We start from the raw sequence: 25,770 nt of genomic DNA on the forward strand, positions 1-25,770 counted from the left end.
TTCTACCCTTACGTATTCCAGATTCAGAAATTGACAACCATAGATACATAAACTAACGGAACATGGACTAAATAAATTCAATTATCTTCGCCAGCTGTATCATACAATGATTGTAACGGACATTGCTAGGGACATGTTAAACAAAGCGATCTTACCGCAAAAAGAGAACTCTACGTGATATAGACTTACGGCAGCCGTAGCGCTAAGATTTCAACAGTTTCTTACTAGTGCCCCCCCAAAGACTAGTGTGGCCTGTGTACTGCCATAGTGCTGAACCGATGCTAGTAGTTCCTTCATGGCTTATTAAGATATCACAGACAGACTAACGCAATATAATTTAGCACTTATTATATTAAATTCATTTTTTACGAATAATCTCCGAATAGTTTCGACTCAAAGTGTGGCTGTTTCAACTAACCTGATGACGGGCGAAGTATGTTGTGTTGTAATCAAAGACACAACATGCATAATGCATCGCATTATTCGGTGGAGACTCAATAAAACTCAATATGTACGGACATGTTCGTATATCTGGTACATGTCGCTGTCGGCGTTCAAGTTGCAATCACAAGAACAAACGATTGTAAATCTCAGGAAAGCCTAGTTTCGCGTTTAATTCTTCAATAATGTGTCTACGGGAAATATTTTCTCAGTGCGTTGTTCTTTACAAATCGTCCTCTGATTCTCATTATGATGATTGTTATTATTTATGCGCTAACAACAACGTGATACAGCTGCATCGGATCAAGCGTCAGCATCGTGATGCCACTCTTACATGACTGCACTCTTACATCCCACAAATGCATCCTACAGATGCATCACTATACAACTGCATCGCAACATCATATTGTAATCATGTTAATTTCATGCAACTGCATGGAGTATGAGGCAACTGCGTTTTAATATCAAGCAGCTACTTCATTACATACTCCAAACTTCACGCAAATAAATTAGGACGTCATACAACTGCATCCAGCGTCATGCATCTGCACCACCGTGCATCATGTAGTGATGAAGGAAAGATTAACCTTATTGTAATCCTCACCTTGCAACATCCGCGTCACATAAGACCACTACTATATCATTCAGTGCAAGATACGCCTACCCGAAAGGCAGATCTTCATCTGTTAAACGTCGAGAAGAATAATATACACTGAAATGCCGAGCAAGAATAGTATACGCTATGGTTGATTGTGCCTAAAATGAAACAAACAAGTAATGTGTACTAGACGGTCATGTATTTGATACGGATATCATAGATAGGGTTTGGACCATAAGTTTGCAATGTTTCGGCGACTGTTTTCAGTAATTGTTTAGTCAAATCCAATTTTCAAGTCTATACTTTCCTTTGCAGGCAGTTTATTCACATTTTTATGCCCAGTATTCCCCCTTGGCCTACAAAGAAAGGTGCAGAAAGGCTTGTCCATGCAATAGTTGAAGGTGTCATGTAACTTTCGTCCAGGAGGAGCTATTTAACAGGCTCCCTATTCTCCCAGTTTACATGTCAATGTATTCCAAGCACAAAAGGACATTCTTTAGGTTTCTTAATTTCGGGGTTTGGACGTATTCCCTTGGTTCGACAAGTGAGAACCAAAGTAAGTCTTAAATCAACTGTCACATCGTATGGATTTGTAACACATTAACCATGATCACTGTAATGTCGCATGCACATGGTTGAGATGGGAACGGTGTCTATCTTTACTTACATCACCCCATTTCATTGTAAACCTGGGTGGGTGGGTGATCTATGCCACTACGCGGTATCATTGGGGAGGAGTGTGATCAATACTTCCCCACTTGGTGATCAAGCGGTCGATATTTCTCAGAGAAAAAGAGGGCGATGACGAAGAAGATGAAGACAAAGTAGAAATGCACCACACGAAATTGATCTTCATACAGAGCGGGAAATATGCAAATACTGTTGTTCGATTTGTGGGCATCGTTCACATGACAATGAATGTTACGCAACATTGTGCACTGAGTTGTTTAACGCCACAGTCAGCAATATGTCTGCAATGTGTCTGCAATATGCCTGCAATGTGTCTGCAATATGTCTGCAATATGTCTGCAATGTGTCTGCAATATGTCTGCAATGTGTCTGCAATATATCTGCAACGTGTCTGCAGTGTGTCTACAATGTGTCTGCAATATGTCTGCAATGTGTCTGCAATGTGTCTGCAATATGTCTGCAATGTGTCTGCAATATGTCTGCATTATCACGACGGCCTGTAAACAACTGACACTGGGCAAGGACAATTATCATAAGGTAACTATCCACTCCTTCGATGTACGATGACACAGGTCAGCCATTGTGACGCCCGATCCTCATAATATCATGCCTAAGACAAGCATCGAATACTGGGATACCTGTACCACCCCTGCAGGGAACTGATCAAGCATCGAACAAGCAACGATCAAGCATCGATCAAGCATCGTAAAGGAAATCTTACATAACGGTGACCATTAAGCTTCTTGATGTATACTAACTATTGTGATTTCGACACCGTCAGGGCGTTAGGGTAGGGCAATGGTTAATGCTTGCTCACCACACGCCGAAGGCCCGGGTTCAATTCTCCTCATTGGTATAACGTGTCCATTTCAAGTGTCCCCACCATGTAATTGTTGAAATGGTAATACAAGCGACGTAAACCCCTACTCCCTCACTCACTCAACACTGTCATCAGAAAGTTTGACGTAAAAATGACATTGAAATAAAGTCCTTTATTTCGAAATTTAGATTTCTCTTTAGCCATATTACACCCAACATAATGGACTCTCTATACAAACTGATACCTACACACATTTTCGTTACAGTTAACACGCATATAGCAAACTTCAGTGGATTAAGTCGATTCGGTATAGCCAAGCTCGCTTCACGTAATCAGTGACCATGACTACAGCTCATTGTGGATTTGCAATAAACTACCTAGCAAAAGAAAGTATATGCCCATGTTGGATGGTGTCTAAAATGAAACAAACAAGAAAGGTTATTTAACGGTGATGTATATGATACGGGTATCATAGTTGTGTTTTGGACCTTAGATTTGCAGTGTTTCGGCGACTGTTTTCAGCCTAGTAACGTTTGAATTGTTTTACCAAAATCCAATTTCAAGGGTATAAATTATTTTGCCCGGCGCTTTAGAATCAATTACGAAACCGATATTCGTAACATGGACATACACATAGTGGATTACATAAACAGTGTACACTAGTGCAGATATTAAATCATAGAAGTCTTATGTATTTAACATGTAACCACAAGGCACAAGGAAAACGATATGTTACCACATACTTAACCAAACAGTCATACACGTGTATGATATTGTTCATTGTGTCAAACATACTTGACGGGAAACATGGATGGGGAGCACACAGTCATACACGTGTATGATATTGTTCATTGTGTCAAACATACTTGACGGGCAACATGTATGGGAATCAAAGAGTCATACACGTGTATGATATTGTTCATTGTGTCAAACATACTTGACGGGCAACATGTATGGGGAGCACACAGTCATACACGTGTCTGATATTGTTCATTGTGTCAAACATACTTGACGGGAAACATGTATGGGGAGCACACAGTCATACACGTGTATGATATTGTTCATTGTGTCAAACATACTTGACGGGCAACATGAATCGGGAGCACACAGTCATACACGTGTATGATATTGTTCATTGTGTCAAACATACTTGACGGGCAACATGTATGGGGAGCACACAGTCATACACGTGTATGATGTTGTTCATTGTGTCAAACATACTTGACGGGCAACATGTATGGAGAGCACACAGTCATACACGTGTATGATGTTGTTCATTGTGTCAAACATACTTGACGGGAAACATGTATGGGGAGCACACAGTCCTACACGTGTATGATATTGTTCTTTGTATCAAACATACTTGACGGGAAACATGAATCGGGAGCACACAGTCATACACGTGTATGATATTGTTCATTGTGTCAAACATACTTGACGGGAAACATGAATCGGGAGCACACAGTCATACACGTGTATGATATTGTTCATTGTGTCAAACATATTTGACGGGCAACATGTATGGGGAGCACACAGTCATACACGTGTATGATATTGTTCATTGTGTCAAACATACTTGACGGGCAACATGGATGGGGAGCACACAGTCATAAACGTGTATGATATTGTTCATTGTGTCAAACATACTTGACGGGCAACATGTATGGGGAGCACACAGTCATACACGTGTATGATATTGTTCATTGTGTCAAACATACTTGACGGGCAACATGGATGGGGAGCACACAGTCATAAACGTGTCTGATATTGTTCATTGTGTCAAACATACTTGACGGGCAACATGTATGGGGAGCACACAGTCATACACGTGTATGATATTGGTCATTGTGTCAAACATACTTGACGGGCAACATGTATGGGAATCAAAGAGTCATACACGTGTATGATATTGTTCATTGTGTCAAACATACTTGACGGGAAACATGAATCGGGAGCACACAGTCATACACGTGTATGATATTGTTCATTGTGTCAAACATACTTGACGGGCAACATGTATGGGGAACACACAGTCATACACGTGTATGATATTGTTCATTGTGTCAAACATACTTGACGGGAAACATGTATGGGGAGCACACAGTCATACACGTGTATGATACTGTTCATTGTGTCAAACATATTTGAAGGGCAACATGGATGGGGAGCACACAGTCATACACGTGTCTGATATTGTTCATTGTGTCAAACATACTTGACGGGAAACATGTATGGGGAGCACACAGTCATACACGTGTCTGATATTGTTCATTGTGTCAAACATACTTGACGGGCAACATGGATGGGGAGCACAAATCCCCCGCTTCATGTTTCTTCAAACGGCATTGAAGTCGCTGAATCAGCTGTAATGACACCAGGAGTGACAGAGGACCGTCAGTGATGATTGACGGCTATCGACATCCTAATCATTTGATGATATGCGCAGTTTCCGGTATTTCACACCTGGCGATAAGTAGACGTTACCGCACTTGGTGTTGTATAACGGCAACATGCACCGTGGACAATACACATACATGACAGATGCATATTCCACATTTATGTGTTAGACTCAACATGCGTGGCACAAGGAAAATCATGATGATAATAATTATGCTGTTTCAATTTAAATTCTGTTTTGTTTTTGACTTTGTCCTAAAAGATTTGTCTTCATATTATTATCCAATAAGACTCCTACAAAGTCTAAATGCATGAAAGGCAAGAAGTCATTTTGAGAAAGCTTTAAATTTATGAGAGTGGGGAATTAGATGCTGTTTTTTTTAAACATTAAATTATTCGGTTTAAGTTCTGCAAATGTAAAGGCCAATTGGATGCACGCATTGGAAACTTTCAACAGGTACCGGAAGTGTAACTACTCACTTAATTCAGGTATAACCCTTTGGATAGACATCACGTGTATACATTTGTCAGGAATATGTACTTCATTTCGTTCAAATAATATCATTTGTTAGATTTGTATCTCCAAAAACATCATGAATATACAATTTTAACAATTAATATAATGGTTCTCACGCGATGGACACAAGGAGCTATTATATAAATATACAGTGAATATTAGAATAATTGTAGGTATTTTTGCGGTGTTGGATATTTAGTCCAAATACGGTATGCAGAATACTCACATCCAAACGAGTAGGGAAATATCCAATCTGGCCTTTATAGGAGGAAATAAATATTTGACATTCATTGAAACGGCCATCGACATAGCGCGCGGGTAGCATTAGCGAGTAAACGGTTTATTCATCTTAATTAAAATTGATAAATGACCATTTGCTGGAATAGCCCTACATAAATATTTGACGTACAAAGGCCATAAAACCTACTATTTTGAAGATCAAAAGCCACGAACTCTCTCCATGCGCATCTAGAACTCCACAGCTATTGGGTTATATAAACTGGGGGTTAAATTAACATATGTTATTGTGATTAATGATTTAAGTTCATGGGGAAATCGTTGACATGAACACTAACAAACTGATGATGAGTGGGAAACTAAAGCACACAGAGAATCGGGGATTCGGCGAGTCATAAGGTTAACACACACTTTCACGAACTACATGCATTGTACATGTACGTTCAGGAACATGTGATTTAGACTAACATTTAATCTGGTTGTAAGTTAGATGAGGTATGATGTCTGTAAGACATGACATCTTTAGGGCCATCCAGGTAACATTTACGTTTGCTCCATGTAAAGGAGACATGTCACTCTATTACAGACACTAAGATAAGTGTGGACATGCAGATCCGGGATCGACTAGGTCTTCAGCAACCCATGCTTGCAGTAAAAGGCGACTATGCTTGTCGCAAGAGGCGAGTAACGGGATCGGGTGGTCAGGCTCGCTGACTTGGTTGATGCATGTCATTGATCCCAATTGCCTGGATCGATGCTCATGTCAGTCACTGGATTGTCTGGTCCAGACTCGATTATTTACAGACCGCCGTCATGTAGCTGGAATATTGCTGAGTGCAGCGTTATATAACAAACAAACATAGATGCCTGATCACGATGATGTTTCATTCAAACTCAGAATCACGTTGGCGGTTGCCATCTTAGGTTTGTTCATTGAATCATCTTTGCTGGTTTTAGCTTATACATGTCCAACACGGTAAGACTGGGATTTCTTGGGGCAACACGCTGTGACAATACATCATCGTACGTGACCTAAACTAATTACAGTCAATTCTAACTGCAAGCTTCACAACAATTTACTAAATTAATACGTAATGAATGCAAAGAGTGCCCCAGAAATGTCCTTGTACAAGAATCAGTAGTTATAAGAATGTCGAGTTCGGCCTTTGCCAAAGTCGCCGTACCCGTTCCGCCGTGGGACTTGGCCTAAGATCCAACGAAAACTGATCGGTGTTCAGCTCTTCGCTTGCCATCGTTCCATCATGGCGCGGAACCTTGCTTGGTCCGGTCCGGTCCGGTCGATGGAGCATTGTTGACTGTGACGTTAAACTACATTCACCCACTCATGTTTGCTGACATTATTATATGATATTCCAGTGTTTGTAATTGGTACCCTAATTTGTTTCTAACCAAAGTATGTCCAGTTTGGTGAATGAATTTATAGAATCATTCCAGATTGCGCGGTGAGTCCATGTCAACAGAGCCACATTTATCGTACACTGACAGGGTTGTCTCTACAAGAGTGCGTGAGTGAGTATGGCTTTACTCTGATTTTAGCAATATTCCAGCAATATCACTGCGGGTGACACCAGAAATGGGCTTCCCATATTGTACCAGTGTCGGGTATCGAACCCGGATCTTTGGTGTGACGAGCGAACGCTTTAACCTCTAGGCTACCCCACCGTCCTGTCTCCCCCAGAAACACCGGACAATAATGCTGCTTGTGGATGACGCTCCCATTACGTCATATTATTCGTTTTAGCAAATGAAATTACAGTAAACTACGGTTAAAACGAACTCAAAGGGACCCCTAATTTTAGTTCGTAATAACCGTAGTTCGTTATAAGCATATATACAGCATATATGCAACAAATGGCTGGGACTAAAAAATAAGTTCGTTATATCGGTCAGTTCGTTATAAGCGGGTTCGTTATAAACGTAGTTTACTGTATTGGAATATATTTATTGCATTATTTCACCTCATAGTGTGTATATATTCAATTGGTAGGTGGTGATGAAACGGCATCACCCGAGTTGGATTAGTGGAGTGTCGCATAAGTAAACTTGGCTCGGTCTCTTGAATGGTCACTTGACAAGAGTCGGCACTACACCCAGAGAAGTCGCCGTCGAAGAGGGGAAGCTGAAACGTCGCCATTGTTGGGGGTGTTGTAGACGTTGGTGGAACTGGAAAAGTCGGAGATGAAAAAGATAAACCTCTAACCTCCATATTTCACCATCAGACCATTGTGGTGTGGTGTGTGGTGTTTGTTGTTTAACGCCGCACTCAGCAATATTCCAGCCATATGACAGCGGTCTGTAAATAATCGAGTCTGGACCAGACAATCCAGTGATTGACATCATAAGCATCGATCCAGGCAATTTGGATACGATGACACGCATCAAACAAGTCAGCGAGCCTGACCCCCCGATCCCGTTAGACCATTGTAATGTGAACTGCAACACTGGAGACTAACCAGTCTCCAATATCCAACGAAACAGATTCGAAGGCGTAAAAGTGAAAATAGCGGTGAGTGAGTGAGTGAGTGAGTGAGTTGAGTTTAACGCCGCTTTTAACATTATTCCAGTTATATCACGGCGTGTCAGCTAAATGTGGGAGGAAAGCCCGAAGCGATGCAGGTCCCAGACGTTTACCACTTCGATGAAACCCACGATCACCAAAATGGTGCTGACAAACCTAGAAACATAATCGGGGCGAACCGGGATTCGAACCCACAATCATAGGTTTCTGGCGTGTCCAAGGGACGCAACTCTGCACAGCGAATTGCGGCGCTTTAGACGACTGGGCCACCCGTGCCCCCAGCGGTGAGAATTATATGAATGATAACATGGTATATATTCATCCACTATTGAGTTCACGACACAGACAATAATACCCCCTGACGTCACAACATGTTGTGCGGCTCTTCACACACAACAGGAAGGTGAGGGACAACACTACACCACATGTATTGCTTTGAGCATTGTTATGATGTATGTTATCATGTAGATATTATTAGTATAATAGTTATAGCTCTCCAGGTTAATGTATGTCCTCATTAGGCTGCACTGGTACTGACTCAGCAGGTGGTGTCTGTTTCAATTATATGGAAATGAACAACCAAGTGGTCGATAACATTCGTATTGGCGTATATAATGTGATGACTGACGTGCATGTAATGAACATACTTTGATGTTGCATCAATAACATTGGTCACCTAGATGAATAGTTAAAACCTGATCGTATGGATACCCACCTACAAACTGTCAACCGACAATTGGGTTCGAATCCCATTTTACCTCGATTATGTTTATAGGTTTGTCAACACAATATCCGTGCTCGTGGATTTCACAAAAAGGGGCTTAACGTCTGACTTGCATCACATCGGGCTTTCCTCCCACACGAAACAGACACGCCGTGATTTAACTGGAATACTGTTCAAAGCGGCTTTAAACCCAACTCACTCACTCACTCCCACAGACAATCTGCAACCCATTATGCGTTTCTTTCCTTCCCCATCAATATATTGATCTTGTAATCTTCTGTTTGATTCTGTTTCGCGTTTTGGTAACAGAAGTTCGATATTATTAATCCGTTTGACTAACAGCGATGCTAACAGAACAATATCTACAGAAACATATCACTTAGCAGAGTAACATATGCAGTCATATACACTGTGTATATCCTTCATAATTTTATTAGCCTCTAAAAACGTCAAATGGCAAATAAAAATTCCTTGCTGAGATCGCTTTATCCTCTGACTCAGATTTCGATCCTACATTCACATGTGGCAGTAATAAAATACTACCACAACAATACATGACGTATAATATCTACTACACATCTCAATCACGTGCGCTCATTATGTAAATAGCACTACAAGGACATAAGCACTGGCGTGATGGGATGACAACACTCTCGCGAGAACTTAGCGGGAGTTCGAAACTGGTCTCTATGGTAACGACCATAAATCGCCACCTCCATCTTTACTTTTCTAAAGGTTCACGGGACGACGTTCAGAGGGGGCAATCTCTAACTGTTTCAATCACGTGACATTTACGATGCGTATATCTGCTCATCTGTTGTCAATCTACTCATTCCCTCGGACGCACATTGTGTTCTCCCTGTGCCATTAGTGTATATTGCACAACGGAGATGAATTTGATTGACGGTTGATTTCGTTTATGAACATGACAGGTTGCATGTATACAGGCTATAAAATAATCGAAAGGTGATTTGCGAGTCAATATAGAAGCTGTCGACGAGCACAAAAACCACCTGATTGTTTGTTTTACAACCTTACAAGGGCACGGCACGGCTTTATAGCGCTATACAGACTCCCTGCCCCCCAGGCTAGAAGCGACGGGTAAGCTGCCGAACTGCTGACTTTATTAAGTCTTTTACAGGATGGACCTCCCAGGACATCAATGTTTTTCTACTCTGACATGCGTAATCTGCAGGTTTTATACGAATATAAATATTTGATAGACCTAACTGTGAGTACCCATTGCGGGACATGGAGGAAGGATTAGGGAGTCGTTGTGAGCACAATAGACGCAATACCTGGTGTAAAAGTGTCGTTATGTTGAAGATACACATTTGATCGTGCGTTTGTTTTATTTTGCAATTATCGTCGACCATAAAAGTGCTATTGGTGTATGGTGTAACTAATGGTACATTTTTAGGGTAGTGTGCTTACAGAAAAAAACGATCGCGATGACGTTAACAACTTAACTATGCAACAGTTGCAACAATGAAGAGAACAAAACAGATAAGAAGAAATAGTAGTTGTTGTTGTTGTTGTTGTTTTCATTGCTATTTGGTGTTGAAATACTACCGATTTTTTAATATTATTTTGTTCCTTTCTACACTAAGATTTGCAATATGGTGTGTTATACTTCTAACAACGGTAATGTCCCGGAACAAAAACCTCTGTTCGGGAAAGCGTGCTGTATTTTATCTCAAAACAACTCCTGGGAAGTAGCGAGCAACCCTGTCAACACAATAACATAACCACATCTCGGATATTGTGTGGATCGAAAACCCATACGGTGCCCTTCCTCCTCAAGACAATAGAGATCAACAGAAGAGGTTTGACGCATACATGTACAAAGAAGATGGAAATATACAAACACGTCCATATAACACCATTAATAACTGTGTAGACGTAAATAAACAACCCTATGATCTCCACGTGTGATGTAATGTGATACTTTAATAAACATGGGTTTCAAACGAATCGCATGTTTATATCGACCTTATGGTGACTTCCGAAACCACGAAAGACATAAAGATTGAATGTTACATGACAGATTGAAGATACTATATTCCTGTGAGTGAGGTAACAGTTGACATTGTGTTTTCTCACAAACATTTTTTAATTCAATATTTTATTCAAAATAGATATGAATCAATCAAATGGTGTGGGACATGTTAACGTTTATTTGTTCTGGTAAACTATTAAAACCACCAATATATTTTACACAAGTTTGATTAAAAAGCATAACATGTAATTTCAGAAGAAAACGTTGTCAGCATCTTAATCCTATGCAGTGGTGGACGGCTTCTGTCTCTGGAGCAGCATCTACTGATTATAAAGTTGGTGCCGGGCGCTTTCCATAAGTTATTCCCATACTTCAACTGCAACACACGCTATAGTCGTAGATCGCTCTGTGGAACGATGTGTTGCCACCAAGGCAGGGGAGTGGAGAACTGTCCCAACAGTATCAGAGACAATAAGTATACAAGCGACTTTGAAGGGCTTTAAATAAGAGTATTTGACGGCGAGTCTGTCCGTGCGTGCGTGCGTGCGTGCGTGCGTGCGTGCGTGCGTGCGTGCGACGCCCACGGTTACGCTGCTGACAAACCAAGGATCATAATCAGGACAATTTGGGGATTCGAACCCACGGTCGCTGGATCATGGCATGCTTAAGGGAAGCAAATCTGCACAGCAAATTGCGGCCCCTTAGACCAAAGGGCCACCCGTGCCCCTAACATGTCATGAGAGGCTACACATAGAGCTGAAAACTGTTGTAAAATCATTCATGACCGATACTGGTGACGACATGAAAATGAACATCTGTCTCAATCTCTCATTGTAATGTTTCTAGCGTCTCCAAACACTGATTTCAACAAAATCATAAACTGTCATAAAATAATTTTGTATTTCATTAACCTCCAAAAAATCGAAAACGTTTTGCTCCAATAAATTCAAAGTGACAACACAATTCCCGGACGAATTATGCTTTATTCGGTTGCTTGTGACAGGTTTGTCATATTCCTTTCTTGAAATTGACAAGTTGATGACACATTGTGATTTTCATGACATGCTTGGACGTCACATAACCAGAAGTGATTGACACACAACGCTAAATGATGACAATCGGATGTTAATGAAATTTCCTGCTCTTCTTCAAAGATATATAATTCGGATGTATGAAACGAAATGTCTATGTTTGAGTGACTTGGATAATATTTACAACTTTTTTTTCTAGCTTTCTATCTTTTTATTTTTGACTCAAACAAAGTTTTTTGTCAATATGTAATTCAAAACTATCGATAGTGTCAATTTTGACAGAACAATATATTTCATATTTTCAAACAATTCGGAACTTTTTTCTGTTCCTCTTTCTGTTTCATGTTACATTCAAAACATATTGATTTATGTGAATATTAAATTTAACAATTACAGTTTAATTTAAATTTATAAAACATAGAATGCGTTCAATTTACCTACAGGCGTAGGCATACACTTTCAACGATGTTATAACTACATATTAAAACCTATTCTTCATTTCTGCATATTTCCGAAGACATCAACTTAGCATCACCTGATCTTTGTATTAATCACAAATGTGGCATTTCAAAATGAACTTCGTGTGTTTGCGAGTCCCAAATTTAAATCAAGCGTTCGAACATTTCAAAAAACAAAATAGCATAGAAATTGGTGGTTGAATCCAATACTTAGTATCGTCCTGTGTTCCTGATTAAGTTTTCGACAACACCTGGTGTCAAGTGTAATCCATTTATATAATTTACTCCACTATTTTGCACTTTACACCAAACTGTTTAGGTAAATAACTGAGACGGATTATTCTCTGACGCTGGCATTATATATATTTTTTGTCCAAATTGCCTTAGGTTCTGTGTAGTATTTTCGAAAGTCAGTTCACATTCATCGAAATCACTAAAGATGAATAAATAAATTAGAGAAAGAATGATATTAAAGGCATGTCTTGCTGCAACCTTACTGTCTGTAGTACAATACGCAAGGATCGGTCAAACAAGGATACGTTATACACTATTACCTTGCTATGGTGTTCATGTCCACTTTGAAATCAGCATGCTATATTTCGTATAAGACTGATGTCGTTGTTGTCACTGGTGGTGTGTGAGCTGTGAATCTGTGTCACTATTATCAAATAATTCATATGTGGTCTTCATGCCATGCATTTCGTGGTTCAGTTCATAATCTGAATGGGTTTCGTTTATAGCCAGCCACGTAATGCTCATAACGTCTTACTTGAATGTGTCTCTCCATTTGCCGATTACTTTTCAAGTTGGGTTGCAGAGGGAGGCCTCCTTCACAGTCAACCTTCCTTATGCACATATAAGATAAATTATACATTTTTATCCATTAAAAATATTTCATTTTGTTGTGGTATTATACATTAAATTAAACTGATGATTTTTAAACAAATCATTTTTGCTTTTATTGACGTAAAAGTCATATTAGTTAGTCTGGTTTTACGTGTGTGTGTGTGTGTGTGTGTGTGTGTGTGTGTGTGTGTGTGTGTGTGTGTGTGTGTGTGTGTGTGTGTGACGTGTGTGTGTGTGTGTGTGTGTGTGTGTGTGTGTGTGTGTGTGTGTGTGTGTGTGTGTGTGTGTGTAAATATTAATATATATATGGATTAACTGGATTAATTGATTGGACATAAGGTTAACCAAATGTAGACCACAAATCGGTCTGTTTGTGAAGAAAGGAAGAATATTTGCTTAATATATTTTATCGCTGACCTCGTTAGTTCGGTCTAGATGATGGAATCCACATAAGGTGAACATAAAGTCCCTGAAATAAAGTTATGTATGAGGTTAATTAATGATAATTCTTTTAGGGAATGCTCAAGTATTAAGGAACCCCGGGTGTTTTAATTTCAGGCTGAAGTTGAGAATTGGCCGAGAATTGGCTGATGAAGCAGAGATTGGGACGAGGAGTGTAATGGAAGATGGGAGATTGTTTTATTAAATATGATTTTTATGCTCTACGGTCTGTAAGAGAGAAAATAATCAACATGTAACAACGGAGTTATCTTACAATATGAAAAGCCATTCGCTGGTCCGCAGGCTAGTTGTTATCGATTTTGTAAGTGGAACGCATATTGCTGCATCTCAGATTATGTCAAAGGATTTATTTGTCTGGTTACCGTGTTCTATAATCTGATGATGGTCAAGTTTTGAAACATTTGCCAGTGTTTCGAAAATATGTTCAATCACCTCTTAAATTAAAGTGATAATATTCAAGTTGTGTGGAAGGCCTGTTAACAGCGTCTTAATGCTGCACTGGACGCTGATTAAAAATGGGATTATGCATAATCTGTTTCTTTTTAAAAGGGAATTTTAAAGAATACAAAGCAAACAACGTGTTATGATCGCTCATTGAACGAAACCTGCGTATAACCACATTTTAACATGTTAAATTTAAATTGCCATTATTTCGAGGATAGTAAAAACTCTAGACAAAGGTAATCGATGAACTACACAAAATGATAAATGCCTTGTTTATAACAAATGTCGGCAATATAAAGTTTCTTGAGGCTCAGGTTTTCATGCCTGTTTCCCTCGCTGATGCCGTGTTGAAAGAAGTTTATTGGGCGTTGTGATTTATGTAACAATTTGTTTTAGAAGCATCATGATCACTTTTAGCACCATTTTTGTCCGATTTTCTATTTTCCGGCTTGTGGTTTGATTACATTACCGCGACTGAAGAATAAACAGGTCCGTCAGCAAGTCCGGCGGGAATCAAGCTATTGGCTACTGGCTACTGGAGTTACGATACATTGGGGGAACAATTTCTGTACGATGAGAAGACACGGTCAACAAAGAGAACATTGCAACGCCCTGCAAATTCCAAACACCGCCTGTTAAAGTCTATGATTTGCATAGACATGATGACCATGCAAAGTACGCTGTTTGGAGCTTGGCGTAAAGGCGCTTGGCTTGATTTGCCTGTCAATGTGGCGAATATGGATATTAGAAAACACCGGTTAGGGCTACTCTGCAGTAATGTGATATGTTAAAACAATGTGGTGCTCAGATGGATTGGACTTGTTAAATTCAATAGAACTCGGATGTGCTTTTTTCGACAGCACGAGAATGCAGACAGCTTATGTATCATAACCATGAACTGTTTACGCGCCGAGCTGTTGATCTAGTAACTTTCAGAAAATGACGAAAATCCAATATAACTGTATTATGAGACGCATCATGCACATCCGCATTTGTGCTATTCCCCAACCAATCTTATATTTCTGTGTGTAACTTTAAGAATAAAGCTTAATACTTCCATTAATGCATATTAATATATCATTGGGGGCATCCTTTCAATGGACGTTGTTGTATCCGTATTGAAATATTGAGAATGGTGTCCATGTTGTATTCTCCGAGTAAATCTATAGAATCGGATGTATTGAATACCTGTTCCATAATTCAAACAGGCGTTCCACTCCAACAGTACTAAATCCACAATGCAACCAATTGTCTTTCCAGCTTAATACACACACGCGTGCTGCTGAAAGAAACGCCCTGACATTATCTTAAAATGCTTCAATAAACATAACGTTACTGATCTCAACCGACTATGTACTTTGTTCACGCAAGTGTGATATTGACACAGAATGCAAAAACACCTTCCATGCATCAAAATTACTCTTTGTATGTGCTATTGTCTTGCCCATGAAGCATTTTAATGCCGCTTCGGCTGTTTCGAGGTCATACGCTTATTTGTACTTCCGGTCATGCGCACAGCGGGGAGCTCGTAATTCTAACACGAATGACGGTTTGTTTATGTAGCTAATACATAGGAGCGAGAGGTGAAAGAAGATCGTTTTATCTGTTGTCAATAGCTGTCATTAATAGTCAACACTGTTTTTTCGTAGATTGACAAAGAACAATGGAACTCCACATGTGTATCCGTTTCTCAAAGAACTGGATTTTCCTTTCTAAGGAGAAGAGCACAAATATGTTAGCATGTCATGCATTAAATATGACAACTCGTTTTCTAATTGCACAAAGCCGTTGACGTCTTATTAATGATTTATATTCCACACAACTAAACGTGGCCCGAGATTGAAAGTGTATCTAACATTTCTGGCCGGAACATAAAATCATCTGAATGTATTGCTTGTAAATATTTAATTCATCAAAATCCTCGTAAATAATCAAATTCAAATTAGTTGCAATTGAACACTACCATAATTATCTATAAATGATCAGCTTTTTTGAAGAATTACCTTTTAACCTTCAACGATGATAGTATTACATCATGACCCACAGTTTTATCTGTCGTTGAAACTAATCTTTGGATTGGTTTGTGTTTTGGAGTGAGTGAGTGAGTGAGTATGGTTTTACGCCGCTTTTAGCAATATTCCAGCAATATCACGGCGGGGGACACCAGAAATGGGCTTCACACATTGTACCCATGTCGGGAATCGAACCCGGGTCTTCGGCGTGACGAGCGAACGCTTTAACCACTGGGCTACCCGACCGCCCCTTGTGTTTTGGAACTGGTATGTGTATGTTTATTGTCTGTTGGAATTGTTTCGAGATTACAAGATGTACCTAACTTCCCGGAAAGTATACATCAATGAAACAAACAAGAAATGATCATTAGATGCTGATTTATTTTATTCGGATATCACAGTTGTGTTTTGGACCTCAACTTTGTGGTGTTTCGGCGACTGTTTTCAGCCCAGTAGCGTTTTGATGTCGTTTGAAAGTTTTCGGTGAATTATTATTAAAATTATAAATGCAGCAAAGATGGTTTTGGTGATCCTGGCACAGTCAGGCTGGTTAGGCTCATCATCAGCTCTGGGCCCTTGTTCTCTCTACACGCAGCCTATACAGCGAATGGGACTCCCAGGAAGCGCTGCCTAGTTTAAACCACAGAGAACCTTTCGGAGAATGTGAAGACTCCCGAACACTGCAGCCTTCTGCTTTTCCCAGTTTGTCAGAAGGGCTGTATTCCAGCAAACCCGGTTACTGTCCTAATGTCAGTCAACAGATTGGGAGGCACCAAACCTAAGGCACCGAGAACAATGGGCGTCGGGTAACTTCGTACTTGGGATGCTCGCGTGACATTTCGTAAGCGAGGTCCGCATATTTGCCATGTTTTTCCTGAATCTTGTCAATCATATTAGTGTCAAAAGGGACAGAGAATTCAATTATGTATACGATTTCTTTGGATTTATCAAAAAGGACCAGGTCAGGTTTGATGGCCTGGATAGGTCTGAGGCTGTATACGGGCCTATTCCAAAGAATTTTGTATTTATTATTTTCCATGACGCACTCTTCATATTCTGGGTCGTACCATGGATGGACCTCTGTGTCAAAACTACAAGCATGCCGAAGACGGTTATAAAATGATCGAGCCACTCCATCATGTCACTTAAGATACAGGGTTTGTGCCAACGCTGGGCATCCACTGACAATGTGCTGGACAGTTTCATTAAATTCATTGCATATTTCGTATTTACATTTTGATGCAAAATCACGGTGGGAAGTTCCTGATCCTGAGCAGTAAACAGAAAGCCTTCTGTTTCATTTTTTTTCAAGTCAGCCGACTCTGCAGTGTTGCTGATCATCTCAACACACTGCACTTAAACTCGATGCAGTGGTCGTTCAGACAGCCTCTCCTTGAAAAACAGAGTCTGGGCCGATTTGATATGCCTCTTCGCTTGGTTTAAGGAAACTGTGGAATACCCTGTTTTCATCACGAGTCTTGATATGCTTCACAATAGGATCATCAGACAATTAAATGTGTGCAAAAGTGCACAATACAATTCTATCGTGAGGAGCCTCCAAGGTAATCTATCCACGCCCTCCCATTATAATTGTTAAATATAAGCGATTGATGGAGGAGTGGGGTGGTGGGATTTATTGTCTGACATGATTCTTCGTGTGAGGGTGTCAATTCCCTGAATTTCTTGTTTCGTCCAATCAACACCAAAAGAATACGAAAGTACTGATACAGCATAATTATTTTTGACTTTGTGTTTATTGCGAGCGTTCAGCTCTGAACTCCAGATTTTCTTAAGTCATTTGTACATTTGTTCTCTATCCGAAGTTTTTCATTGATATGAGCATTGTGGAGTTTGTCCCTAACCTGCATCCCTAAGTGCGTATAGCCCTAACCTTCCACAAGATGGTCAATAACTCCTCCTCCAAGTAAACTGACTGATCCTCCCTCTTCTACCTTGCCACTTTTCAGATGAAGAATGTTGCATTTGTCGAGCCCAAAGGACATGCCAATATCATTAGGAAATGAATCGACAATAAGTTTTTCAGTGTGGAGTCTCCATTGGCATTAAGGTACAGAATCATAAGCTTTTTACAGTCTATCCAACACATTGAGAGGTTACGGTGGTACGTTTTAGCCTCTTAAGGACCATTTTCTGAACTAGCAGTTGGTCATTACAACCTCAACATCCCTTTCTGGTTCCTTTCTACTCCATGTAAATAAGTGCAGTATAATGACACAAGATCTGTATGACACCCTGTAAATATTTTATACTGTGTATTCAGACAAGTAATAGGGTGGAATCATCTTTCTTTGGGAGAAATACTGTTCGACCTTTGCACAACAACGGCGGAACATCCCCTGTATTAGTAATGGTGCTTGGACACAAGGGAACAGTTTCCAAAACTGGTTGCGAATACCATCAGGCCCTGGCGACGTATTAGATTTGGATTTTTTAATTACCGTTTCAGGCAATCAGGTGTAAAAAAACAACAACGGTACCTTTATTGTGTCATGTACGTTATTATTGTAACCCACCACCCATTGGTTCCTTGAGGTTGCAGTTGCCAGTTTCCAATACCTTTCCCTGGATCCATGGTGGGTCTTTTCTCATCACTGCCATTGGTTGCATTTAATTGTCTGTAAGAACTGTTTATTTTGTTTTATTAAATTATTTTTCTTATCCCACCTTCTCTTTCTTTCTGTCAAAACCTTAGCTTTGCCTTCAGAGAATCGAGAATTTGATTCAGAATTTTCTCTTTTGTGGTCTTGTATTTTGTTTTGAATTTTTTTCAAATTGTATTTTGGCGTTTTGACATTGATTGCCCTGAGGAATTTAATTTCAAACAAAATCCTATCCAGGATATATCTTTCTTTATTTCATTTAGTTTCATTTGGAACCTGATTTTCTTTTGATTATTTTTTTTATCCTTTTGTGGTTCATTGTCCTTGGAAACTGTATGGAGTTTCTCCAGTGTTCGAGCAGCAGCATACACGCATCGGTAAATATCATGCAAAGAACAGTCCTCAATAAGAGTGACTGAAATAATGTTATTTAATTTATCAAGTTGATTCTGTGGAAATGATTGGTTGAACTGTTTAAATATCCTCCGTTTCTCAACCGGTAAATCACAGATTTGATTATAGAATGACATAAACAAAACATACAAGAGATCATCAGAAAGATCATTGACAGAAGTAGGGTCGGAATCGGGAGAAAACTCGAAATCTTCATTCAGTGAGCAAATGTGTGGGTCATCAGTGACAACTGTATCAGGTAATTTTGAGAGAATAATGCGAACGTTCATTTGCAATTTTGGGTCTGCTACTGTTGGAACTGAGGGTTCATGCACAGGCACCCGACGAGTGTTGGCAGTAATCAACGAAGCCATCGAAAGTCCTGAAATAACTTAAGTTGTTTGCTTCCTGTTTTGCTTCTACTTTTGATTCTCATTTCGAGAATTCAATGATTTCTTCCTGATACAAGAGAGTCTTAAATAGAAGCAACAAATCTATTTCTATGTGTTCACGAAAAGCAGGGATCCGTCACAAACACATGCATAGGCAAATTAACTGTTCACTTGAAAACAAGACGGGTACAAGTCAAACTAGGGAATTGCATCGGACATAATTTGTTGTCACTGATGCATTAGATTTAGCAAATAGTCTCCACATGTCTATCTTACATTTTTTGGCAATTTTACTGAGGCCTTGAATGTTGTAACCTTGATCAACAACCTGTAAGCAAGTTTGTGTAAAAGAAGCATGCTCGAATGGATTTTAAAAGTTATGAAATCTAGACACCACAGGCTGGGACTGCAGGACTATTGCTCGACATAAAGAGAAAGTTGAAGTCATCCCTCTTGTCGTACAGTCTTGTGCCGAGTTTTCAGTTTTCTTTTTGAGAGATTTAATCTGAATCTTTATGCGTAAATCTAAATATGAAACAGATGAGGCGGTCTCACTGGTCTCCTTTATTGCTAGTTCAGGTGGGTTATCAGTAAAAGGGAATTGGCTATGTGATGGTTATTGAACGATAACAGATCATCGATATACCTGAAGCTGAAGTTTAACGTCTTGGCCAAATTTCCTTGCTTTGACTTAGCCAATCCGAACAGAAATGCCGATTCATATGCTAAAAGAAACCGATCAGCAAGAAGGGGGGAACGATTGGTGGGTATGGGGATGCCCACTTCTTGCCACCAAATGTTGCGTATATGTTATCAATGTGGAAGGCCAGCACTACAAATATTTCTTTCTCATCAAACTTCAGATGACATTTGCATTATTTTTTACAAATGTTCCGAACCTGTGAAGACGGATGTGTAGCTATATCCATTATCACCACTTTTAGTTATATATACCCCAGGATCAAGGAATGAAGTTTTTCCTCAACTTTGTCGCCTACTGGGGAACAAAGTAGACAAATAAAATGTTTTAACAGAATTGAATATGGTTCTCATCTGAAATTGCAGAAATTCAAGCAAATCCTTTGAGTATTTGAGAATCTGTATGGTATTAATGAATTCCCCTTATCTCAAATACGTTCTGTGAATAAGAAACACTCCTTGGTTGTATAAAGGATTATGATAAAGGTGGTACTTATGCTGGGCACAGCAATATATCTCACTTTGAACGGATTTTTAGGAGCTTTGGAATTCAGAACAAAAGGGGAATGGACATGTCAAAAGTTGATCATCCTCAGGCTTGGTTTGGGTAGATTTCTTCCCTTGTTAACGTAAATGCATTACTTGTGGCAGTATTTGATGTGTTATTTATACCAAGTTCTTTTATCAAACAATTAATGTAGTGATGCTTATATATGGCTATGTTATTTAAGGCCTTGTCAGTAGGAACAACTGCAAACATTTCAGGTAGGGCAGCCAGCCAGCCAATACCTCCAACACAACAGGGTAATCTAATAAAATATTTTTTTACCTGAGAGCATAATTATGCCAGCAGCTATACATTATATACATAATCATAAAATAATGATTACTGAAATAAAAGTTTTCTGTAGGTAAATATGTGAAAAAATATGAAAAAAATTGGTAACGTATTAAAAACATTTTACCCGCTGTGTTCCATGCTGTTTTCCCCGTTTAAATGTATGACGACGTAAACGGATAAGGATTCCCTACAGCCTATTGCCTATGATGTTAACTAGGGCGTCAGTGTATTTTTTATATTAACCTGTGTATTCAATTTTATAGTGTGTTTTGATCATATAACCCTCGGTTCGTAACCTCGATTTACAAGGATAAAATTTAGTCTTTCAAAATGATGTGTTAATGCCAAATGATTGCTGGTCTTGCTTGCATTAACAGGGCGATGGATATACACAATCACCCCATAACATAACCCCCATTAACCTGATAAATATACCCGCATCATGTACTGAGTACCCGTGGAAGCTGGCTACGACTCATTTCATAATCTTTAATTACTCCTATCACTTTATTGAGAGTGTACAGATCATGAAATCAACACAAGGTAATTTGCACCCGAGTCAGTTCCTTTGAAAGGATACACCACATAACTGGTAACCAACTGATGGTCCACCGCTTATAATGTGTCTAGTTCAAGGCTTGTGGAAATGCAGATTGTGTGTACACTTTTTATCTTCATTTTCTTTTTGTCACGTTTATTGTTCCTTGACATCTTAACCGACACAGGGGTCCTAATAAAACCATAACCTACACAAGCAGCCATGACGTATGTTGTTCTAATTCCCTGGCCTATGTTGGAGGATCGTAAGATTATCTTTTCCCTCAATATTGAAGAGCATTTTAAAATTCTATTTAACCTTTTATTTTCGTTTCATCAAATAACACCAACAATTCAATCACGCCATTTAGGGGTTATTCTGTATCCTTTGATAAACAACCCCGAATGCACACTGAAACCCTTCAAAAACCAAGCATGCAAGGTATTTCATTTCATATCTTTGGAGTACTTTTTGCACACTATCCCATTCATTTGTTTGGCGATGCACAAAGCAAATAAATATGATCCCCACGATGTAATTATCAGCGTGCAGGATAATCACAAACTTACCGCTAGGTGGCAGTTATGACCCGTATTCATAACGTAATGGCTGGCGATGGCAGCCATATTGAATAAGTAGAAAAGTCTTACGCAACAGGTGGTATATAAATTAATCGCACTTCGAACATCTCTTTCAAGTAAAATTTTGTGTGGTCTACATTGTACGTGTGTGGCTATGTTAGTGATGGTGATGACCTCATGGTATTTACCATACAAAGACTTGTTTAAGAAGACGCGGACATATTTCTTGCTCGAATTAACACCGTCAACATGTCTTTAACATGTAATTTGTTTTCCTCCCTAGAAAACACATAACATTATGTGTGTGCATATATGACCAATTTGTGTATAAACGATAAGTATATGTGCCAGCGATCATTTTACGTGGTGGTTTAAATGTCTCATCGTTGTTAGCCTGTCGGCTTCCCTTTGATCAAGAAGCGAAACTCTATATGGATAGCTCATCTCCCCGAGATCCGGGGGTCGGTACATAGCATCCTCAGCACCAATCTCCCCGGGGAGTATGGCAAGGGATTATAAACACTGTTTATGTTTCCATATTTTCTATGGTATTCATAGAATTATCGCTGTATTTTCTCCGCTCGGCTGACTTCCAGATCGGATTGAAACATTAACTTTTAACAGGTGTGAAGCCTTGGTCGTAAATTGGCATCGAGTTACCTTGAACATAGAAAACAAATCATAAACTGATATTTTAGTTTTTCCCGTTTCATACAAATCTGTTTTCAGAAGCCGCTTTTTTCGTCCCGTAGGTGAAATGTCAATTACCTTGGAAGATGATTACCTGGGGATTACCTGTAATTTGGCGGGCATTTGAGCAGGTAAAAGAGAGAGATGGGAGATTGGCAGGTCACATTGTATTCTTTTAAGGTGACACCTTGGCATTCCAACTGTGGGATAGATTAAAGAATTTGCCAACTTTCAAAAGATGAAATGAATGCAAGTCACATATCCATGATTCAACTTGACAGGAATGTCGAACATGTTAATATGTTTCACTCGTATTCAGTTTGTCAACCTGCCATGACATATTACACTACCTGCTATAGCAACACACGAACTGAGCACAAGGCGTTGTTATTTTTAAAAAAGAGGTTATCTCTTTCAAGTATATTGCATGTTTGCTTTAATTGATAAAAGAGGTAACCTCGAGCCGTGTATACTTTCCTTTGACCGACAGAGTTGTTCGTACATTATCTAAAGCGTCAATTTCAGTAAGATAATAACTTTTAAAAATCACGAATACATGTATATCATTTTAAGATAATTTCCCTTCGCTGTTGAATATCCATATGGCTATGATCTATCACAAATCTGTGTCACCAGTGGCATATGAAACCGTATAATTTATATGCATGATTCATACCCCGTATACGATATGAAGGTATTGAGTTACTTCGAGTTAGCTAAGGCACTACAGGTATGTTATAAAATCAATCCCAATTGCGTAGGCCGATGCTCATGATATCAATCACTGTATTGTCTGGTGCAGACTAGATTATTTACAGACCGCCGTCACATAGCTGGAATATTGCTGAGTGCGGCGGTTAACAACAAACAAACAAACACACACACACCCACACACACACACACCCACACACACACACACACACACACACACACACACACACACGAACTGATACACAAAACACTGCGAGCACACTAAGTCAGTACACGATGTTGCAATTGGTATGGTCTAGCTGAGCTCCGTTTTGCGTGTGGCAATGTGCGGACCACTAGATTGCCTACCCACTTGGTAGGAAGTGAACTATACGCCTTGTGTGCAATTAATACGTCTGAATAATGTCTGAAGCAGAGTGTATCCACGCGTGGTAATGGTAGAATGAAGATGGTTTATATTGAAGTGCAAGCGAGTTCCATGACCTCAGAACATCAATTTTATTCCTGAAGCCCTAACCAAATAAATAATTATATAAATAAATAAACAGCGCTAGTGCGAAGAAGTGGGGCTAGACAAGGGGATACTCTGCGTCAGTGTTCATTCTGCTTGGAGAACCTCGACGACGAGTTAGTCGGGGAATTAATTGCTTCCTGTTTTAAACATGCTATTACTGGATTAATGTTCAACCAAGCAGAAGAACTAGTGATTGAATGGAGAAATTAAACAATTGTCAAATCCTTGTTGTACAAAATTAAAGAGAAGATAACCAAATGACTGAGTCCAACGTCATTCTCCATTGATTGAAGACCAATGATCGACGTCTCCAATGTCTACATAGTAATTGATCTCAAGGGAGGTAACTCTCGACTATTGTGGCGTGTGGTGTTGCATGCCAGCAGCAAGGGTTGTGTATATAGTCATTAAAACACCTACAGTTAATATTTAATTAGTCTTCGCACCGTCGCACTCTAGTGGGACCAGTTTCCCAGGGTCTGCAATAACCATTAAATCGCTTCCTGACATGCCTACAATAAAACATATGTCCTAGTGTCAACCAAGTTGTATTAATGTTTATCAAATAATAATAGAATTGTGACCTGGACTCTGTGCGGTGCATCACCGTGGCGACTTTATGCAATCCTCGAGGTGAGAGGGCGAGAATTAGCGAGAAAATGCATGCATGTCATGAGTCCAGCTCAGCAGGAATAAATGAGTTTGTCCCAACGCCTCAGTGTAGAGGAGAGATTCCTAAAAGAGTTTGGGTTTTAGGTTCTATCGTGCTGTTATCAGACTTTTATAGCACGTTTGGGCACCATGTTTTTGCATTAAAGTTTCTGTTTGATTTCCCCTTTATTCATAATTGATCCACGCAGTCCCGACACACCTGCCTTTCCCTGGCAATGGGGAGAGGCCTATAATCAATACAAAGCTTTCCTGCCTAGACCCTGCCTACCACGGTGTATGTATAATATATTCTGACCCAGCTGGGACGCGCTTATGATGACGTCCTGTAACCGAATTATGAGAAAGGCAAACATTATGAATAAAGTAAATGTTCATTATTGAGTTCGACAAGTTTCTGTAATGCAATAGTACAATACGTTCCAGTAGGAAGATGTAGATGACAATCCACGCCACAAACACACTCAAAGATTTTCGATGAAGGTTTCTTTGCATTGTAAGGAGATGTGGAAGAAAGATGACTATGCATGCTCATTATGGCTGGTGGTTTGAAATAGATTTTTTTATACTCGCCATATACACATGCGTGTGCAATGTTACAGGTTATTGAATGTAATTGCATGGTGGTTTTGTGTTAGATCGTGTGTGGTTTGTCAAGACTGGCCGACGATTGTCATGGCGCCAGCTGTGTTTGGAAGAGAATTGCTGAATTCTACAATGCACCTTTAAATGTAACACTGGTTGTACCAGCTGATTAAATAATTGAAGCAATTTATTTATGTAACAGACTTCTATTTAGTTTTAATTCATTAACATTATTGGCACACCGCTGTGAGTATACGTTTCTTGTCATTGCTCAACGTGCCGGAGTATTGTAGGTATTATGTTGGAATAGAATATAATTAT

General features: G+C 39.5%; 1 long non-coding RNA gene across 1 annotated transcript in view; it reads right to left on the reverse strand.

The window, feature by feature from the left end:
* Positions 1-7,673: 7,673 nt before the first annotated feature.
* The window catches only part of LOC124136704, a 38,336-nt gene continuing 20,239 nt past the window's right edge, over positions 7,674-25,770 (reverse strand). Inside the window, exon 3 of the long non-coding RNA XR_006861406.1 lies at positions 7,674-7,884. This is a non-coding gene — a long non-coding RNA (uncharacterized LOC124136704). The remainder of the gene's footprint in view (positions 7,885-25,770) is intronic.

Source organism: Haliotis rufescens, unplaced genomic scaffold (genome assembly GCF_023055435.1).
Source record: "Haliotis rufescens isolate VD_foot unplaced genomic scaffold, xgHalRufe1.0.p SCAF_1, whole genome shotgun sequence".
NCBI lineage: Eukaryota > Metazoa > Mollusca > Gastropoda > Lepetellida > Haliotidae > Haliotis > Haliotis rufescens.